The sequence below is a fragment of the Chroicocephalus ridibundus genome, chromosome 2, assembly GCF_963924245.1.
Source record: "Chroicocephalus ridibundus chromosome 2, bChrRid1.1, whole genome shotgun sequence".
Taxonomy (NCBI): domain Eukaryota; kingdom Metazoa; phylum Chordata; class Aves; order Charadriiformes; family Laridae; genus Chroicocephalus; species Chroicocephalus ridibundus.
Genome location: NC_086285.1, coordinates 110,340,710 through 110,359,484, shown reverse-complemented (window position 1 = coordinate 110,359,484; position 18,775 = coordinate 110,340,710). Strand labels below are relative to the sequence as shown.

Here is an 18,775-nt window from a genome sequence, read left to right as displayed (position 1 = left end):
TCCCATGAAGGGCTAGAAATGGATGGAATGAGCACAGTTTGCCCCGAAGGGTTCCTGTGGATCCATAGTGTGCTAAATCTCTGAATTTCTGTTCAGTCTTCTTGAAGGTCCTTGATCTGCTTGAGGTTGTCAACCTGCCAAATGTAAGCACCTCACGTAAACACTAAATGAGGCAGGTGATCACCCTGCATGCCAACTACAGCCAGTGAAACCTGTGGCCTCTGCAGACTAAGCAGCCACTTCAGAGCTGAACACTCCCCTTCATTTTTCATCAACTTGCTTCAGACAGAAAAAGAAAGACTATGCAAAGGTGGAAATTTCCTTATAACTTCTTTCTTCCAGGTAAATATTCAAGGACAAAACTCTAACACACTGTATCCTTTGGACCGGAACATCACTGTGCACCCAGTCCCAGTGAAAAAGGAAAGAAGACAGATTTGAAATAGTGTGAAAGATTTGAAATAGTGTTTTGGTTTGTTTTTTTCCTTTAATTTGTAGGAATACTGGAGAGCAAGAAATGGAGTTTAGTACAAATAAGGCTTGCTCTGGCACCGCTGTATAAAAATACTCACTTCTGCGTTGTGAGCTGGAATACATTCCTACTCTGTTTTCTGTCTCCTAATTAGTTTTTAATCCATAGCATGACTATGCATCATCCTCTCTCATTGCTTAATATCCTTAAAAGAAGAAATTTTTCAAAAGGCTCTTGAAATTCTAAATCAGTTATATTGCCTGCTTCTATTATGTATTTTGTTAACTATCCCAAGTAGTACTAACCTTTTAATAATGTTAAAATCTCTGTAACAATAAGCTTTGTAGTTTTTCTTCCTTTTCATGTGGTACTTGCCAGAGATTCTTATGAACCTTTGGTCAATGATATCAATTAGGAGGCACACACACACAGGAGATCAGGTTTAGCTCCATACAGTTCTTGCCTGTTCCTATCAGTACTGGAAGTGCCTGGAGTAAAATTAATGTGATATGGATAGTACCTTTATTAAAACATGGCATAGCAATAATTATCCATGAATTCTCTTTAACGGTGAGGTTTTCAAAATTTTGTTTGTTCAGTAGCCTATCAGCTTAAATTTTAAGGGCTTGAGTATTTGTGGTTTAGGTAACATTTTGCTGAGGCCTATATAGAGAGAGATATATGACTTTTTTTTTAGATATCATTAAAAAATTTGTGCATATCTGAATATTAAGATTTGTATCATCAAAATGAATATATGGGAACTGATACTAGTTTTTTAAATAGGATTTGCTACCCAGAAAGGGCAGGTACAAGATTTTGCACACTCAGTATTATTTTATTTTTTTTATGCATGAGAAGAAACTGCAGAACACCAAATGAGAACTTGCTTCCTTCAAAGCATGAATTCAGACCATTTCTGTTCCATGGTGCCTAGCTTATTAAAGTGTGTATCACATCAAACTGGCAAAGGCCCATACCCTTTCTACTGGTCTCTTCAGCAGTGTTTGACGCTGTCAGTCATACATTCCTGCTTACATGCTGTACAAGCCTGGCAAGTGTAGGCAGAAGAATGCTGAAGTGACTCTGATCTTTCTTGTCAGATTAATCCCAGAAGGCCCCGTTTCCATCTCCAGAACTTGCCAGTGAAGAACTTGGTAAGGCTGAATTCCTTCCCCTATCTCCTTTAATATCTATGCATCGGGAAACAATGACCTGGCAGAGGCTTGCGAAAAGACCAGCAAGGAGAACTTATACCCCACTAGCAGAATGAGATGAAAAACCAGATAATATACCAGCAGGTGTGCCCAAATACCATTTATATTGACCTTCCCAAAGACCTATGTATAAAGTTTCTGAAGGTAATTTAAAGTATAAATTTAATTTGCTTGCTCCTATCCCTCTCGGCCCTAGTTTTTGTTATGCATAGTTACGTACAGACTTGTGATGTGAAGTTGAGCAGGGCAGCAATCTAAGTTAAATAAAACAAAACGGAAAATTCTCTATTTATTTTGTGATTTAACTTGAGTCTTTGAACCGATCTATTTCACAATGTAGCCTCACACATGTGATGTCACCCCAGCTGACAGGACAGTGAGTGGCAGCCTGGGGGAAGGAAGAAGAGGAATGTCTCAGCTGGCTTTGTTCCAGTGACGCCAAAACACACAAGTCCACCCCTTGCCTAGCTGAAAATCACACATCTTACAAACAGGAGTGAGTTTTCAGATTCAGCTCTTCAAAACTCATACACTTAGTATATCCAATGCCTAAAGAAAATAAAGCTTTAAGAAGAACTATGAAGGAGATTTCATGATATACATATTTATTTACTTATTGTTTTTGCAGCGAAAATGAAGTGAATTTTCTGTTGAAGGTACAAACTCTTCCTGGTCTTTTGTTTTAAAACTTTTCTTTGAATGTAGAGCATTTTTTTTTCTATTTTCTCTGTGAAAACAGTAGCAGGCAATAGAGTAAAATACTAATAAAGAAAGATCGTCATATACCCCAGTTTTGCTTCTGTACTTCAAGGATTTAAAAGATTTTATTTTTTTTTTTGGTGAAGTCATATATCAGAGAGTCTGGCATACCATGTGGACACTTTCATTTCTACATCTCAATGTTTCTGAGTCAACATGCAGATTTTTACATATCTTTTGCCTTAGCTTCCTTTTCTATACCTGCTAATTGAGTAAATAGTAAGGTCTTTTTCCTTTCTTCTCCAGCTTACTAAGCTACCTCACGGATAACTGTACTTCAAAGGCCACATGTTATACTCAGCCATTCCGTCTAAATGCAGATCCAGAATAAATGCTGTAATTCCTAATTTCCCCTGATCTTAAATCCACGGTTTTATGAATTAACATAAACATCTATTTTTTGACCAGTCTGGTAAAATTACCTATATATCCATAGAGATTTTGCTTTCCTTTCAAAGGCATCAAAGAGTGCTTCCTTTTGAAGTGGTAAGTGCTTGGTATCGTGGCTTAATGCAGTACTGTATTGTTTTGTTTGGCCTCAGCCTCAGAGAGCTGTTGGTCTGATCCTTCACATAGCAGAAAATACTGCGATCTGATATCTGGGACAGAACCAAGCAATTGCAGGAGCTTGGCTGCACCAGGGAAAAGGGGAGGGTTATGCCTTCATATTTCCCTGCTAATGCCTGCTGTGTGCTCTTATCTCATTTGGTAGATTAGAAAGAATTTAAAGAGAGGTAAATACCAAATCTTCAACTTTTTTTTTTTCTTTCTTATTTTCTTTTAATTTCCTTTTTTCCCCCCTTGGATAACAGCTATGTAGCAGCTTCCAGTCACTGAAACAGGTTGATAATATGGTGGGAAATGGTGATAGTGTTTACTCATCTCTGTAAATTGATCTCAAAAATAGTTTAGAGAACTTGCAGACAACGTTTCAAACAATATTGGGGGTGGGAGACACAACTGATCTTGAATCACACTTACATCAAGAATACTCTGTGAAGGGTTAAACAGCAAGATGTTGCTGAGCCTGAACTGTCAGTGTTACTATTTTAATTGTTCCCCAATTAAATAATTAGGTGTAACTTAATAAATGTTTGAACACCATTTTCTCCCCTCTTCTTTCAGCCCAACTGTCTTGTAGTTTATGTCACTATGTCCTACTTTTCAGCAAGAGCATGTCTTAATATTGAGTGTATCAAATCTAATCCTACGGTTTATTGTGGGCAGCCCCAGTTGGTCGTGTTCTAAGGTTTTCCCTCCCTTTCTGGTGAAAAGCACTTGTACCGTGGCCCTGCTGGTGGCCTGAATCACCTCAATTTGTTCTAGCAATCAGAGGCAGCTGCTCCGTGTGAAAGGAGTGTGGACCACTGAACAGAGCATTAGGACTGACCTCAGGCTGAATGCAAAAGGCTCAGCCTTTTCTGCGAGGCCAGTCGAGCATGTGCAAACAGATTTGCTGAAGTACAAAATGGTCCAGTGATTTAAAGCAAGTTTTCTTCTCTCTTTCTCTCTTTTTCCCTTTCAGAAATGAAACAGGATAGAGGATAGCCTGGGTACAATCTTAGCAACATCTGTTGCCTTTCACTAGGGTCTTGGCCAAGGACAATATCTATTCAAAGAGGTACTGACATTTTATTGAAAGAGAAAAAAGCCTTAAATAGAGAAGCCTTTGGACATGTTTCCCAACACACACAGTTGGGTCTTTTTATGGGTCAGAATGCTTTTGGAGAAACACATTTTTCCCCCCTCTCTGTCCCTTTTCTGGTGAAAGTGTCAGAAAACAAATCTTCAGCAAATTACAGAGCTCAGTGGGCTTACAACACTGGAGCACAGTTAAATTTTCCCTTGCTTGCTTTTATTCACTGAACCAAAGGGTGTTTGACAACCGAAATCTTAACCACACATAATAAGAAGTGTGAAGGAATTTATGCTTAAGATTGTTTCACATCTGCTACTTTCTAATTTCCACATTAATTTATCTTTTAAAACAACTAGTAATAGCAGCGGAGCAACTGCAGCATTTTAGCACTATTGTGATGACTGATATTGTATGAAGATATATTTCGTAAAGTTATTTGTTATGTTTGTTTTCCTGTGTTCTCTCCCCCCGCCATAAACATTAATTTCATCCAGCACTTAGGAAGAGGCATTTACCTGTTTCTTTCTCCCTTTTTTCCTCACATAGCTTTTCACAGGCAATTTTGCTCTGTCCAACCATGACATGCCTTCATAAAAATGACAGATGAAGCAGCTGAGTAACTGGTGGGTATATTATCCTCCTGCAGGCATCTGCTGCTCAAAAGGCACCTATTCTTTTGTTGGCCTTGAGACTGAGGATGTATATTGCATCCCATACGTGAAGCCATTCTTATCAGCCTTCCACTATTTTGAAGGTAATCACGGTAAATTAAATAAAAGCTATTCAAAAGAAGTCTAATAGACTTATTTAATTACACAGAATAGCAATAACGCTTTGTATAAGTACAAATTTTTAGACACAGAAGATAGTGCCAGAATCCTCAAGAAGAAATCTTGTGGTGCCTCCAGTTTTACTGAATTTTGGTTGATCATGCTATGGTCATTATGTCCAAAGCAACATGAATATTTATGGATGAACACAAGCTCTATGGCAGGAGATGACTTAAAGTAGCTGACTTACATGTGTATTGTATGCATGTGTGTAGTAAATTACTAATACCTATCTGTATGGCGGTACTTCACACTGATGTTGGGGTGCTCGTACTGTGCCTGTATCCCATGATTGACCTGAAAAAAAACCCTGTCTCAGAAATTTCACAACAGAAATACATATGACAAACTTCAGTGACTCAAAGGAAAACAAAAGCAGTACTTCTGTCAAAAAACAAAGGCATGCAGGACTGGTAACACTAAGGTCAGGGTTGCTGAATGATTAGACACAGAATCCTAGTGACCAGTGCCTCATGTCTCCAAAGGCCAGGCTGAAGGAAATACACTAACAGAGAGAAGGGGATTGAATGGCTCTTACTTCTGATGCTAGGGCACTACCATTAACCTGATAAGTGTGGGAGGAAGCAGGTTCCAGAGAACTGCTATTTTCTTTCACCCGCCTGCAGCCTTTTTTTTTTTTTCCCTTACACATACAGGCATGGGTAGAAATTGGAGGGAATAGGAACTGATCAACCACTGTTTGCAACACAAACATTGGTGGAATGCCTTGGGACCTGCATCTTTATAGCAATTGGCAAAGACTTCCACCACCTTCTGTGGGAGTGGGACAAGGTGCTGTTCTCCATGATTCCAGAATAATAGAATCATAGAATGTGTTGGGTTGGAAGGGACATTTAAAGGTCATCTAGTCCAACCCCCCTGCAGTAAGCAGGGACATCTTCAACGAGACCAGATTTCTCAGAGCCTCATCAAGCCTGGCCTTGAATGTCTCTAGGGATGGGGCCTCCACCACTTCTCTGGGCAATCTGTTCCAGTGTCTCACCACCCTCATTGTAAAGAACTTCTTCCTAATGTCTAATCTAAACCTACCCTGCTCTAGTTTAAAACCATCACCCCTCGTCCTATCTCTACATGCCCTTGCAAACAGCCCCTCCCCGGCTTTCTTATAGGCCCCTTCAGGTACTGTTCGGCTGCTGTAAGGTCTTCCCAGGGCCTTCTCTTCTCCAGGCTGAACAACCCCAACTCTTTCAGCCTGTCTTCATAGGAGAGGTGCTCCAGCCCTTTGATCATCTTCATGGCCCTCCTCTGGACCCTCTCCAACAGGTCCATGTCCTTCCTGTGCTAACTTAGAACTTTCATAAAACTTATTCTTCTCTCATTGAAACAAAATATGGTTTGCAACTGATTTTAATAAGTGTGGAATCTATCCCAAGAACAGGTAGAAGCTGGATAGGATTAAGGGATTTATAATGTTTTTAACATTTTAAGCATAAAAGTAATGTCTGAGTTGTCATTCCTAAGGAATAATAAAAAAAAAAAGGATACATTAGCTGGGTGGAAAATCGACATATTGAATTTTGTCTCCTTCGGCACTCACACCAAGTAATTGTGAGCGCGGGCAATTCAAGATGATTTGGCACTTCAGGGCATGCTCTAGTGACAGAGATTGTAGGGTTTTTTTTTGTGTGTATGGTTGGACTCGATGATCTCAAAGGTCCTTTCCAACTATGAAGATTCTATGATTCTATGATTTTTTCTTTAGCTCACTTAGAAGATATTTCCATCTGCTTCCTATGTAACTGCTTACATGCCATTTTAGAGTTCTTTCTCCATAAATATTCAGGTATAGGAGTTTAGCATTTAGGTTAACATTCAGACATGAAAAGTTTGATTGCCTGAGGGTGAAAAAGAAAGCTCCTTGTTTGTAGTGTCTCTTGAGCTTACAATACTTAGGTTGTACATTTTGTAAATATTTAGTGTTTGGGTATTTGTTTGAGGTTTCAGGGCGGGGGGGGGGGGTGGGTGGGTGGGGGGGTGGGTGTGTTTTCATCTTTAGTTTTGGATTTTGGGGTGAGGTTTTTTTGTTTGTTTGCTTGGGGTTTTTTTGTTGTTTTTGTTTTGTTTTGTTTTGTTTGCTTTTGAAAGAGAGAGAGAGCTTGTCCAATTATTGCTGTGGTCAGGGAAAAACATGCAAATAGATAAAATTTGCTTACTTAGCTAATGTGTTCACACAGGAAAGGTTATGAGCATCTTGAATACCAGTCATGATGCAGGAGTATACATAATTTGGGCCAATTATTCAGAAAAGTCTTCTAAAACTGCAGCTGTAATCTCTGATTTAGTTCATGCGAGTATTCTGGCTTATGTTGATAAATAACACTGGAACACTGAAATATGGTTAGAGTTTAGAGATCAGTGGAGGAGTTATTCACATTAATTTTGTATGGTTGACGCAGAGTATAGACTCTGACCTGAAGTGATACATCCTGCTGTGTATGGGCAGTTACTGGTTTATTTGTGTATATATTGGCATTTTTCACGAGTAACTTAGCTGCAGATTTTCAGATGACTGCTACACAGTAGCAACCCCCTGAAGCGTGCAAAACTCCCTGAAGTCAATTGGACTTCCTGTGTATAACTTTTCATAGGATCAGACAAATGTTTTCAGTCTAGATTGCATTTCCTCTGAAAAATTGACCTTAGTCGTGCCACAGTGTGAATGCCCTGCAGAATTGAGCTTAATATCCAGCAGAAACTTATCTAACCTAATTTTTTTCTGCGTGTATCCAAAAAGAGAGGAGGGCTGATTATAAAAACGGTGATGCTTCTTCTCCACCAGCAGGATCTTGCTGGCATGAAGCATTAATCCAAGACCCAAGTGTTTGTGGATTTATTTATTTACAATTTGAGCTATTGTGTTCATCAAGAGATGCTCATGTAGCTATGTGAGGTCTGTTACAGAGCTACTGTTTAACTTAGTACCATTGCGATGTTAGTGCAGGTCAGGGATACACAAGTAGTTGTCACTTCGTTTGCACTTCTCAGAAACTGGATTTTCTTTGCCCTGACTTTGCCTTTCCTGGCATCTTTTTTTGAATGAAACAGAAAAAAAAAAAAAAAAAAAAAAAAAAACAACCAAAAAAAAGGCTTTTAAAAGCATTCTTCCTCACTTTCAATTGTCTTCTATCTGATTCTATATCTGATTTCCTAGCTCTTATTCATAGTTTCTTTTTTTTTAAATTCTATTTTTTTTTTAATAACTGGAATGCTTTTATTCTCAGCACCTTTCTTTGGCTGCTGCTGATTTATTTTTTTTTTCTCCCCCCTTATCCTATCAGTAATCCATACTTCTTGCCGAGTGCTCAGTGCACAGCACTGCCAGCTTTGTCTTGCCGTATTCTATCTCAGTGCTGGCCAGCTTGGTACATCCACTTATAATATGATGAATAGCATCTGGAGCCTGGCCACACAGCCTACATTCTGGTTTTAGGGCTTTTTTAAGCCATCTATCCTTGCTTGTACAAATAGCCCATTCCTGTGTGGCCATAATGAAATTCTCCATTTCTCTTTTCAGTCTTCTGACAGCCTACTTGCCATTTGCCACCATCTTCTTATGAGATTTTTAAAATTCTTTCCATGCAGTTGTTTTTCAATTGATTTCTCCTTGTGCTGTTCTTACTGCTGTGTGACTAATAAATTACCCTCTATGGCAGAATCTTTTTCTTTTAATTTTGCAGCCTCCTTATGATTAAATGAGCCTGTTTTCTATCTCCATCATCTTAACCTTACAGGTTCCTGTCCTACAATTCCCTCTGTTGCTTTTCTCTGTTCTTCCTGACAACATGAACTCCATTGTTATCTACATTTACATTTATTACTTTAGGCAACAGTAACTTCATATTACTTTTACAGTTATATTGCCTTAGATGGCTAACTAGACTGACTTATGAAGAAGAATACTATTCTTGCAAATATATCACTTACCCAGATTTGCCAGTATATATGGGCCAAATATGTCAACAAAAGACTGTGGAAACTCAAAAGAAGATACAGAGGAACTACAGAGTAACGGGTGGAGCCATGATGGTAGTGTTGAATAGAGAAGGTAACACCTCACCTCCTAAGTGAAATGGGTGGTTGTGGATACATAAATAGACCTCATAAATTCATCAAATGAATCACCATTACTGTTACTTGCTACAATTTATTTCATATTATTATGTCTTTTGCGATGCCAAATCTTTAGAGGGTATTCTACAAAATATCTTCTAAAGAACAGTTTGGGGGTTATTAGGTAGGTCCCCATAATTACCTTGGCTCCACTGGGGGTGGGAAAAACTCCTGGAATATAGACAACAATGGAATTGCCTCCGAAAATCAGTTTAAATGAGGAATTGAGCCATAACTGGGAGGACACAGGAAGGCGGAGACATTCCAGTGATGAGTACCTTATTAAAGGCAGTAAGCGTCTTAAATTTCAATAGGCCTTTTGTTTTTCTCTCTGCTATTTGTAGAAATGAGGACAATAGAAGAATGAAGACAAGCAATGCTCAGTTCTAGATTTAAATCAGAGCTAGTGCAACCACAGCAGTGGACGGTGACTTCCCATATGATACAGAAGATGAAAAATGCATATCAGAATTATAGCCACCTGTAAATAGTATCTCTGTACAGCAGAAGTCCTTATCTAAGAGACATTTACAGAGGCTTTAGTACTTTTACAGGGCAATCATGTGCTCATGGTGGTAAGAGGTGCTTTCCTTTAAAAAAAGCTCCCCTACTTGCCTCATGAAAGCCTGATATCCATATAAATTTTCCAGAAAAGTAAGGAAAAGTTAGCATTTTTCCTCTGAGCGTAATACATTCTCATATCGAAGGAACACTGCAAGCTGTTGCTGAGTGCATAATGGAAGTTATTTCTGCCCACGCAGTCAATGACTTACCAGCATCCAGGTAGCAGTTGCGAGACATTGCTTTTTTTCAGGATATACGCTTTGAGTGCACAGGTAGAAACATTAATGTTAAGAAACTGTCAGTGCCTTAGGGAATTGAGGACATCAACTTTTCCACTTTCTGCCTAATGTCATAATCCTCCCTAAACAGTAGCCAGCAAAGCTCTAATTGTCTGAGAAGTGTTTGAGAGCACATTTCAGAGCAGGTTTCGTGGTCCTAAACCTAGGACCATAGGGTGGCCTATGGACCCGCCATACAGAACAGCATCACGACTTGTACTGTGAAGAAGTCAAAAGATGGGAAAGGTGCCAGTACCAGTGCACCCTTTGATGCCAGCAGTCAGTCTTTGCAGTGCCTACCTAAGAGTCAGTCTAGCATGGTCCAATGTTTGTTTTTACAAACCGTAGACTTTCCTCCGGAAACAGTACACCCGTACCTCTCAAGATGACTAAATGCACTACAAAACATATATTAGGAGGAAATACAGCAGCACTGTAAGTATGGATTACAGCCAAAATGATCCAGTCAGTGTATTGGAATAGACTGACTCATTGGCAAAAACCCACCACCAAGATAGTCAGGAACAAATTGTATTAAAAAAATATACATTTGCTTATGTTACTAAAAACGATAGATTGCCAAAAGTGACTAAGAATAATTGCTTCTTTATATTTTATTCTGCCTGTGCAATGAAATTAAATTGGTCTGCTTAGTCACACTTTTTGCTTGGAGTCACTGGGCTGTTTTGCTCCCGTGAAAGTCAAAGGGTTTAATACATTTTATTTTGATATGACAGCATAAGCATTTAGAAAAATAATCAGACAAAAATATCTATCCTATTTTCAACACAGTAAAAATAAGTTCAAATATTTTCACAGACATACAGTTTAATGAAAGTTTTTGCTTGAGAGAATATAGATTTTTCGAACATAAAGCACATCCTTAAGAGTGGTCTGTTAAGTTAGCAAGAACATCATGAAATACTCTGTGAAGGTCTACACATGAAAGCTTTTTAATTGGGTGATAATTGGCTATTCCAATTCTCCATTAGTAATATCTGGATCAGAATCAAAATTAATGAGAAAGAATCCTTCCTTTATAGAGATTTTAAGTGATTATAAAACTATTTAGTCCCTATTTTGAACATGAAGAGCAAAGAGTGGGTTTGAAGATGTTAGGTAAAGTTTATGAAGCTTGTCAACTCTTGTAGATTCTTTTTGTGCATTATCCCATTCCCAAACAGTGGTGGTGGTGTTTTTTTTTTTTCTTTCCCCTTTTTAAACTGTTCTATTTTCACCACTGAAGTCATAGATACTGAATTAAGTAGGAAAAGATAAGGTTTCCAAGTACTGGTTACATCTCAGAATGAATTTGAAAGAAGATAAAGCAGAGGTGTTTGTGATATTTAGTGATGAAAAAAAGATAATCTGTCCTTGAACCTTGTCCTCTAAGGATCAGTGCAAAGAGTCTTATTTTGATTAACTTGTGAAAGATGAATTAGGGATTGGGTGAAGGAGGACAAAGAAAAGAAGAATCCTTAATTACAATCTTAAGCAACTGTGTGCAATCATGTTTCAGGATTTTCTTGCCTCAATACATCTTATTACATTGTAACCATGCACTCAGATGCTCCGTAACTTGGAGAATGAAGATTGCTTCTAGTTGCCCTCTTTAAATGACTTCTTCAGTTCACAAATGCCATAATGCTGAATTGCCACTCTCTGATTAGAAGGGTGACATTGGAAATCACATGTCTGAAAATAAAGCTAAAAGACGAGGAACGCATAGCAGTCACATATTGCATTTATTAAAATACTCATGCATGTTTGCACTTGTGTATTCAAAGGCTACAAACAAGCCCAGAAATTAAAATGATTTTTTTAAAAAAGTCCTTTGTGATCTAAACCAATTATTTTGTTGTTGGTTTTTTGTTTGGTTGTTTGCTTGGGATTTTTTTTTTTAAGACGTGACTTTATCCTCACTTTACTTTATTATTGTTGGTGTCACACTTCATAGTATAATGTATAATAGGAATGAAAATTAATTAAATGAAAATTAATTATAAATGCACATTATTAGTTTGTTCATACTATGTTGAGAATGCTTTTGTGGTAAATCTATAAATCAAAAGACATTGGCCAAGGCTCATTTCTTACAGTTGCCCTTGGTACAATCCATTGTTCTAAAAACAGTAGGTGTTAAAAATATTTTTATCCGCCAAAAATGTCAGTTCAGCAGCTCCGCCAACACTTGGAACCTCTCCTTTTTTTTTTTTTTTTTTTTCTTTTCAGGAGGCGTCCTGACTCCTGTGTGATCACGTTTCTGTAGTAGACCTGTTCCATTCTGCAGACCCAAAAAGGCTTCAGCAGTGCTGAAATGAGGCAGAAAGTTTGCGCTTTCCCAGCCGGGCCAAGTCCAAAGAAAGCAGGTATTCATTTCCCAGAGCGGCTTCCCCCGGCAGATCTGGGCTTGCGGGGGTTGTGCCTGGATGCTGCCAGGCACCAGCCCCAGCGTGACACTGCGCCTTCTCCTCCTGCCGCTGCGCAGAGCTCCAGCACGGGCGCAGTCGCCTCTCTCCGCTCTTCATTCTATGAAAGCACCTGGTTTATTTATTCCACGTAATTTTTTTTTATTTTTTTTATCCTCTCCTCCCTCCTCACCCCCACTCCCTGTTTAAACAGAAGCCGGGTAGGAGGGACAGCAGCACTGGGGAGGCAGAGGGCAGCAGGTCCCTCGAGCGGGTCGGTGGCAGGTCCCTGCCTTGCCCCGGGAGAGTCGCGCCGCCCCGCGGCCCCGGGAACCGGAGAGGGGACCCCGGCCCGGCCTGGCCCGCTCGCAGCCCCACGGCCTCCAGCATTCCCACCGCAGGCCGGGCCAGCGAGGGCCGGGGGGAGAAGGTGTGGATTTTGCAAGTGCAAACAGGGCAGGCTGGGGAGACTGAAACGGCAGAACTGTAAAGCAGGGACCCCGCAAGTTCGGATTAGTTTTGCGACTTTGCCTTCACGCCTCGGGAGCTCAATTGATCGCGGCTTCTAGGACAAGTTGGGGTGGAAGGGGGGGGGGCGGGGGGATAAAAAAAAATATTCTTAAACTCTCTCCTTCAGCTCCACGTTTCAAATGCAAATAGGGAGATAGATTGGCTCCCGCCCCACCCCCTAGCCCGGCTCCTGATTTTTATCCAAAGGACTCCATCTGTATATCCTGTCAAGGAGGAGGAGGAGGAGAGGCGGGGGGGGGGGGGGGGGGAGTGGGGCCGGGCAGGCTGCTTGCTCCCTGGATCCCTTTTCAATAGCCACCGCTGGGTCTTCGGAAGGTACAAAGAGTCCTGGTGCCTCCTCCGCGCGCCCTCGGACGGAGCTGGCATCCGGCTCCGGCCGCCGAGCGGTGATATCCCCTGCCCAGAGCAGCATCCCCACCTCCTCTGCCTTCTTCCCTCCCTCCCTCCTTCCCTCCCTCCTCTTCTTCTTCCTCCTCCTCCCGCAGACACGATCCGCACCCAGTCAGAGCTGGGCTTGGCACCGGCACCCACTTCTCCCTCCGTGTGCCCAGCGACTGGTCGTGCCGTGCCGCGCCGTGCCGTGCCGTGCCGCGCCGCGGAGAAGGAGGAGGAGCGGAGCGGCGGCGCTCCTACCTCCGCGGGTGCGGGCGAGTGCGCGGGCGGGCGCGCAGCCCCCATGCCAGGCGGGCGCCCCGCCGCCCGCAGCCCGGCCCCCGCCCGGGAGCATCCCGCCAGCACTTCGCCGCGGAGGCACCGCCGGCCCTTGGGATTAAAATACTCACTGCGCTGGGCAGCCGAAGGAGAGGGGGAGCAGGTAAGTGCCGGCTGCACCTGAGCCTTGCCTTGCTTTCCTCTCCCCCTTCCCCTCCCATGTAGGTAGAGGGAGATCGGAGTAGTTGCGGGGAAGGGTTGTGTGCGGTTCTTCTTGCCCCTGAACTGCTCCTGTTCGGCAGCGGGGCCGCGGCTCTGCGGAGTCAGCAGGGCGGCGCGGTAAGTTTCGTTTTCCCCGTGTTCGGGGGGCGGCGGGGAAGGGGCCGGCGGGGCGGCCCGGGCGGCGCGGCTGGGAACGGCCGGGGGGGCACCGGCACCAGGTGTGGCAGGGAAAAGGTGGGAAGTAAAGGCACTGAAGCTGTAGGGGTGCGCGCACCTTCTGCAAAATAAGAGAACAATAGCATCTCTCTGACTCTTTGGAGAAGTCTGGCAGACAAGTGGGGAGGTGGGGTGGGGGAAGGGAGGACCAGAGACTTCTGCAAAATACAGGCAGCACTAAGTCCTGACTAGCTCGGTCCTTTCTGCCAAACCAAAGCGCCTGTCTTGTTTGATCTCAGAGCCCGGCACTGATGCTACAGAGCAAAAGATTACTGAGGCCAGGAAATTTCCTGAGTTATTTCCCAGAGCTTTCCTCCTTTTTATGTCAAGGATGTCCTAGAGTTTGCAAATGTTGAAATGATGGGAGCTTATTTCTTTGATTAGTATTCAGCTGGTAAGGCTAGCTCTGCAGTGCTTGGTTGTTTGATACTGACCCTTCCCCCTCCGCCCTGGCCCCCCACCTATCCACATATCCACACACAGGCACATCCCGCTTTCCTATAATAGGTTGTGTGCACCAGTAGCAAGTGGCTTGTGATCTGAATCCTCAGACTTCTAGTTGCTAAATGGAGGGAAAAATATCCCTTTTTGAGATAAGATTTAGCCTTTATACTCATGCTTTTGAAAGGTGAGGTAGTTCAGGTGAGCCAGGATTCCGCAAACGCTGTCTTCCCTGGCAAATCATGGGATTTAGGGAGGGATGGGAGACGGAGACTAGTGAGGACTCTGATTCTGGGAACTGAAATGTTGATACTTTAATCTTTTCCCATTGCAAGGATAAAATCTTGTGTTCTGATAGATAACTTCTCAAGTCAAATCAGAGACTTGAAAGGGCAGCATATACTTTATAGTCTCTCTAACAAGACATACTGCCTTGCCATTTTTCAGCTAAGGCATAGGTGATTGTACAGCTTTGCAGAAAATAAATTGCTTTTCCAGGACAAACAAGTAAATAAATAAAGGAGCCGAACTCTTTAAGAATGGCAGTTTCTGAAACAGTCTTTCCTTGGCAGTGATGTGTGACTTTACTTTTCTACCCTTATTATGCTTACTAATTGTTCCTCTGTTACATTATTTGAAGTTTGCAGGAAATTGTTACCGGTGAAAGCTAGATACTCATTTTGTTTCTGAAAAAGATTGGTTTGCATAATTTCACGCAAAGAGCTATTCAGATGGGCAAGTTAGATTAATAGCATGAAAGTTGCATAAGTAAATTAAGTTTGCTTAGAATATAAGGTACAACAGGTCAACAGATAAAGATCAGTTGGGAAATTATGTTGGTTTGCTGTTAGCAATATCATAACAGTTTTAAAGACGCAAAAGTGAAGTGAGGATGTTTAGAAATAATATGACTGTGCCTCATTAGAGCTAGTTCAGTGCAACGAGCGTATTATCATCTTCAGGGGAAAAAAGAACAAAAAACCCACTAAACAAATCCAAAAGAACTATCTAGAGACCAAATGTGACATCCTGTTTAAAGTCCTTGTACACACTTTTCTTGCTCTGCAGCCTGCAACTACCAGGGGAACTAATCTAGACGCACTTCTTTTTTAGGGTTATGAAGAAAGGCTAAGTAAGATTTAAAGAACAATTGCAATAAAATCCACAGCAAGGGGAGAAGAGCAAAGGACTTAAAAGCTGACTCTGATAACTTTTAATGTCAAGTATGTGAAATATCTTGGGTTTGATTACTTAATATAGATTAAAAGCTACCTGGAATATTAGGGAAACATCAAAGGTAATGATTTGAGCTACCACTGCATGATAGAAGTCCCTGTCAGTTAACGTAACTAAAAACCCAAACATCAGTAACATAGACTATTTTCTTGCAAAAAGCCATTAAAGATTGCAGTTTTAATCAGAGGGCATTTCATCCTTATAATGGGAGACTTTACTGTAATTAAAGGCTGATGTAGGTCATTAGAATTGTGTTAAGAGTCAGATGACAGCCTCACAACTCTCTTAAATCTACTTTTATTAATACCAAAGCACTCTTGATTATTTGCTATTGATTTAATAGCAAAGCATTCTTATCTTTCCATATAAAAGGGTAACTGTAGCGCATTTGTATAACTGCAGATTATCCACAAATTATCTGATGAGCAGAATGGGTGTAGCATCCATGTAGACTTTTGCCTGTCCTTTTCATGTATAACAGCGTGTCCGTATTTTTCTATGCTTCTTCAGCAGAGACTTGACTGAAGAACATCATTATTAATGCAGAACCTTAGATTGTTCTGCTCCAAGTTAAAGTCCTACTTTGCTATAAACCTGGCTAAGCCTTTTCTCAAAGGTATTCAACTCACAAATTGACCCCAATGTCCAATGAAAATAGCATATATTTTCAACTTCAAATGGTTTGTAGAGGAATATACTACTTGGGGGTCAGTTTTAGTGACAAGTTGGCTAGTGAGTTTCTGTGTATGGTTTGGCTATTGGTTTCAAGATCTGATCTGCTCAGCGATTCTTCAGTGAAGGCCTTTCCTGAGACATCCAGTTTCCTTTAGCTTGTCATGCACAATTGTTTGTTTGTTTGTTTGTTTGTTTTTTTTTTCCCATGTATGCTTTCATGCTACTACTGGGTATTGGTTTCTCGTGGCAATAAAAACCATTAAATTCTAGCTGAGGAAGAGTGCATAAAATAGATGGTTCGTTCCTTCGTTCTTCTTGTCAAACCAGGCTTAACTCTAAGCAGTAATGCAGGAGTGCCTCCTCTGGGGATTCAGCAGTTCTGCAAGGAAGTTAGAGCCAGGTATTATGTGAAGTTCCTCAGTTTAAATGAGGCTGCAGAAATTGAGCTTGCGGAAATTTGAATATTTGACTTGATTGGTCACAGATATACAAAAACTGCTGGCATTTCTTTTCAATAACTGATCAAATTAGCATAATCCTTTCCAGCAATTTAGATCTATAAAATGTACCATAGCAAGGTGAAAAACCAACAAAACACTTTCACATGGAGGAAATAATATTAAAAAAATATAATCTTTCTTTTGTTAAATTTTCTTGGGGGGCGTGTGGGGGGGAAGAAACCTACCAACAACACAAACAACACTCTAGCCACATACAATCTCATGATCAACTGCAGAGCACTGTGAAAGACCAAAGGCTGTTGCCTGGTTTTCTATACGCATTTTCTGAAGCCATATAATTTATTGAAGTGTGCCTAGTGTTTTTCTGTTGTCTCATCAAGTCCTTTCACCTGAGTCAGAGGGTATTGGAGCCAGTTTAGTGTAACAGTGCCATATGTTTGGAGCAGCGATAGTTTCTTCCTTGACAACCAGATGCAGACTGCAGGATGTGCACTGCATTTACAGATCTCCCATGTGAATATTTAGGCCAGTTAGCGGCGGGAGTTTGTGGTCTGTAGTTGTAATGTCATCTGGCACACGGATTTTTAATAGGTTTCATCGTATTGGCTTGACTTGCAGAGCTTCATTTCATAGAAGAGTCCCCACCTCACTTGCTCCAAGGAGCCCTCCTCCTCTCTTTCTTTTTTTTTTCTCTTTCCCTGAAAAAAAATTGATAACCAGACATTGCAATCTGCAACATAATTAGAGAATGTTATCTTCTCTAAACCCTTTGTCTCAAGGATCACAGAGTTCCTGTGCCTGAAAGAGTCTCCTGTGATATTTAGGGTGTCAGACACTGAGAAGCTGCAAGTTCATAACAAAGGGGAATTTTCTCTGCCGCGGAAAGTGACACCCTTTCCAATGGGCACTGTAAAATTGAATGTCAAAACATAAATATTTCAGTGGGGGTAGTTCAGCTGCCAGGGGGCTCACCTGCTGATTCCTTTATGTTTAAGGGATCATGGTTCAAAATCCAATGGCAACGGTCACCCTCACAATTATCTCAACACTCAGGGTCTTATTTTATTGAATCAATAAAGTAGAGGAAAAAAAATACCAAACATGGGATAACTGTGCACTATTGACCATGCTAAAGCAAAGTTTACTAGCAGGTGTTGTCTGGGCTGCACTTTCTGAGACAGTGAGGTCCAGGTTTTATGCAGTAAATTTTGCAATGGTATCAAAAATTGAAGCTGACGGTGAGATTTCGAAATAGAGAAATGTAATCCAGGCTGGTGGAGTTTAGGAATGGAAAAGGTTTTGGGTTTTCACTTCTTCCTGAAGCATTTTGCGCATTGGAAAGACTTTAGGACAATATACAGTGTAGGACAAAATTCCCTCTTGGGTTGAAATGGTTGATAGGGAAATGATGTAGTTCATAGATTAGGCTGTCACTATGACACTAGTAGCAAAGTGTGAGTGGAAGTATGTAGGAATTTGCACTTTGGCTGCAAAGGTTAATGGTAGGAAGACAATCTCAAAAGCCCTCAGCGAACGGTCCTACAAGGCTAGGGAAATCTCAAGGGTAGAGCTTCCAGGAGGATATCTAGGAGACTGAAGATATGTTCTGTCCATACCTACTGCTGCTCGCTGCTACACACAAACAGCAAGGACTAGTCTTGATGAGTTGTTTTTAGAAATTATGGAGTGAAGCAAAATATTCAGAGAGATTTTCAGTGGGTGTAAATTACCCTTAATTGCTTGCAGTGAAGGGAGCTATTCCTTAAAGCTGAGGATCTTATTCATGATCTGAATGTTTTCAACAAATCAAGATTGCCCCTTGGAGACAGTGCATAATAGTGTCTTTTTGACACTAGCAGATTGTTTTGGCAAAGTAGAGTAGCAACATTTTTCAGATTAGCAGTGTTCACGAGAACTCTTCTGCTACTTGACTGTGGCTTAAATATAGTTTAATTTCTATACAGCAGATGGGAGAAAATGTTAAGTTTTATGGTATATACTGAATAAGGAGGCTATTATTTTTTCAGATGTATATTCTTCAGTC

General features: G+C 41.1%; 1 protein-coding gene across 1 annotated transcript in view; it reads left to right on the top strand.

Annotated features, from left to right (window-relative positions):
• Positions 1 to 13,078: 13,078 nt before the first annotated feature.
• The window catches only part of LOC134511851 (cadherin-7), an 82,608-nt gene continuing 76,911 nt past the window's right edge, over positions 13,079 to 18,775 (top strand). Inside the window, exon 1 of the mRNA XM_063326461.1 lies at positions 13,079 to 13,643. The gene's annotated coding sequence lies outside the window, so the exon portion shown is untranslated. The remainder of the gene's footprint in view (positions 13,644 to 18,775) is intronic.